Below are 3,450 nucleotides of genomic sequence, written 5' to 3' on the forward strand. Positions count from 1 at the left end.
GGCGAGGTAATGAAGGTAGCGTGTTCCTTGCATTTTTTACATGGCAACCTCCTATGTCAATTAATATGGCAGAGAAGCACTGCTGAGACATCCCATTTATTTTGTATACTAATAGAATATATAAAAAAAACAAGATATATACAATTGTTAAATAAAGCATGAGAAAAGTGCTTTTTAAGTGCATAAAAACATATAACACATGCAAAAAGAGGGTAATATTTTTATCATTATTATAATGTTTTTTTTTGAGCACCTTCATATGCCACTGTAAAATAAATGTGTTTATACAAGGAAAATACGGAATAATATACAAAGCAACCAGAAACCAATGTTTTATTGAATATAAAATATATATGAAAATATATACTTTTAATATAAGTATTTATAATATCTAAAAAGTAAACACTATAGATGAATCTTTTCAAAATAGCTATAGGGAAAGGGGGAGTGGATGGGGAGAGGTAAGTGGGGTAGGGATAGTTGAGTTAACTGGACCAAAGTTTTATATTCCACCTAAAACACACAATGAGGGGAGGATGGGGAGAAGGAGAGGTTTTTTTTAGTACTCTCTGTTATAGTTACTAAGCAGACTGTGAATCAGTCTTGGATGCTTGTCCGTCTCCTTAGATTGAGGTGGTTCCTGGAAAACCACAAAATGTCCTTAGCACAGTTCACAAGGCTTCCATAATTGCTCTGAAACAATCCATACAACACCACATGGTGCGTAAGGAAGCTTCTAGGCACACAGTCTATGAGTTCATGTTCCAGGGCATTAAGCAGGGCCTGCATTAATCCACAATCCCAGAAAATGTGCATAGATGTTTCTTCATAAATGATGCACCATTTGTCTGAAGAGTCGTTCTCCAAAACAATACTTGTAGTGTCAGCAGAGAGCACTGGAATAGTCTCCAACACATCCTTGGTTCTGAACATTTGGTTTTAGGTTTCCACATGTTGGGCTTGACTCCCTCCAGTTGTTGTTCCCTCACAATCTTTGTAACATCCAATTAGTAGGAGCATTACCATTTGTCCCATCCCAGAGCTAGACATAATGGTAAAAGGAAAACTCAGGACAGCAGAGTCCTTGACTTTTCCGGTGATCATTTGGCAGATGTAGTTACAAATAACGAATCTCCTCAGCACGGTGGGAATGTCTGGAACACCTTTCCTACTTTGGTGGGGCTCCTTGTAAATAACTGACCGCTTTACCCTGTCCATTTGAAACCCGAGATAAAGTGAAAAACTGTCCGTGTGATGGCTGAAGAGGGCCCTGCCCAAAAGAGCTTTCAATCTAAAAGGAAAAGTGGTGGAGACACAAGGTGTGGGAGTGGGCAAGATCAGCAGTAAGCAAGGTGAGAGATGTAATAGACTCACTTTTGGAAAGGCAGTCCCAAAAATTTGTGTCACCTGGCCAAGAGATGCAAAATGTTTGGAGCTTTCTTCAGATCTTTATTCGTGCAAAGGTTGGGGACCCTTTATCCCCAATCCCCTAGGCCAAAAAGTCCATATGGGGAAAGGGTCTTCATACCCCCTCCACTGCAAAGCTAGGGGGTATCTGGAACCATACAGCCAAAAAGTTTCCATGGGAAAAGGAAACGACTCTGGAGAAAGTCAGAAACTTTTGTGCTTTGGCTGAGCCAGATTTCAGGGGGAGAAGAAGCCTGATACACATCACCCCCTAATATCTAAGAGTCTATTGCACAGACCCATAAGGGCCAGGTGACAGATGTGAAAAAATTAATAAATAGGATAAAAATCCATAAAAGTGACAGTGACCTGCCCCAGCTTATAGGCCAGAATTAAAAGATTTGTGGCTAAAGCACATTAGTGTAAAGTGCACATAGTGCCATGATCATTGGTGCCTCTAATCCAGGCCCGGACTGACAATCTGTCAGTTCGGGCAATTTCCCAAAGGGCAGCTCCATTTACCTTTGAAATGGGCCGCTTCTGATTTGCGGCAGGGGTAGAGAGACTTACAGCATGCACGCAGTGATTCTGCTTCACACACACCAAGCAGCTGCGTGTTCCTCCTCCCTCCTCCCTCGATCAGTCAGGGAAAGGCAAAGGTGATTGGCCAGCAGACGGGTTGGGAGGTGTCAGAGTTCCCGTGCTGTTTCACGAAGCTCCTAGGAGAGGTAGGGGGGAGATAGGGGTGTTTGTGTTTGTGTGTCTCTGTGTGTGTGTTTGTGTCTGTGTGCCTCTCTGTGTGTCTTTTTGTGTGTTTGTGTCTGCGTGTGTGTGTGTGTCTCTGTGTTTGTGTCTCTCTGTGTTTGTGTGTCTCTGTGTGTGTGTTTGTGTCTCTGTGTGTGTGTCTGTGTGCCTCTCTGTGTGTCTTTTTGTGTGTTTGTGTCTGCGTGTGTGTGTGTGTGTCTCTGTGTTTGTGTGTGTATGTGTCTGTGTCTCTCTGTGTCTGTGTGTGTGTCTGTGTTTGTTTGTCTCTGTGTGTGTGTTTGTGTCTCTCTGTGTTTGTGTGTCTCTGTGTCTCTCTGTTTGTGTGTCTTTTTGTGTGTGTGTGTGTCTGTGTTTGTGTCTGTGTGTGTCTATCTGTGTGTGTGTCTCTGTGTGTGTCTGTGTGTCTCTCTGTGTTTGTGTCTCTGTGTGTGTGTCTCTGTGTTTGTGTGTCTCTGTGTGCGTGTGTGTGTTTGTGTCTGTCTGTGTGTGTGTCTCTGTGTGTTTGTGTCTGTGTGTTTGTGTCTCTCTTTGTGTGTGTGTGTGTCTCTGTCTGTGTGTTTGTCTCTGTGTGTTTGTGTCTCTGTGTGTGTGTGTCTCTGTGTGTGTCTGTGTTTGTGTGTGTGTTTACATGTGGGCTGCTTTGTTTATTTGCCCGGGCTGCTTTTTGCTCCCAGTCCAGTTCTGCTCTAATCACTGGGATCTTATGGCACCCCAAGTGTACTAGGCTTGGGGTGGAAAAAAATGTGCAGGTTTCATTAGCATTCAGCTCTATGGCCAGTGCATTAAGTGCCTTTCTGTCTTTCCATAGGTGCTCCAGACTTATACACCTAATTGGCATGCACACTCACCCAAGCAGATCCAAGGGCTATTTCTCCAGACAAAAAAAGTGCCAAAAAAAGTGCCATGCTGACCCCATCTGGAGTTAAAAGAATAAATAGGTTAAAAAAAAAAGCTTTGTTCTGCCCCATCCTATTAGCTGAATTTACAAAAATTCTATATACCTGGAGCAAAAAGGCTGGGGTAAAGAGCAAAGTGCATTCAAAGTGCTGTCAAAAAGTAGTGCTTTGAAAAACCATGATTCTCAGGCACCCAGCCTTTAACAGCCTGATACACAAATTACTCAAGCTTCAAACTGCAACCTTTGGTCAGAGGAGCAAGTGGTTCACTGCCCGCCACAAACATATGGGGACTTCCATACCTCCCTCAACTAGAAGATATCCCACCCGCTGATAAGAATAGATACTACACTTGATCTTAGCCAAAAGGCTGAGAAGTGAA

General features: G+C 43.0%; 1 pseudogene; it reads right to left on the reverse strand.

Moving 5' to 3' along the window:
- Positions 1 to 3,327: 3,327 nt before the first annotated feature.
- LOC121393467 lies at positions 3,328 to 3,450 on the reverse strand (annotated as a pseudogene).

Source organism: Xenopus laevis, chromosome 4S (genome assembly GCF_017654675.1).
Source record: "Xenopus laevis strain J_2021 chromosome 4S, Xenopus_laevis_v10.1, whole genome shotgun sequence".
NCBI lineage: Eukaryota > Metazoa > Chordata > Amphibia > Anura > Pipidae > Xenopus > Xenopus laevis.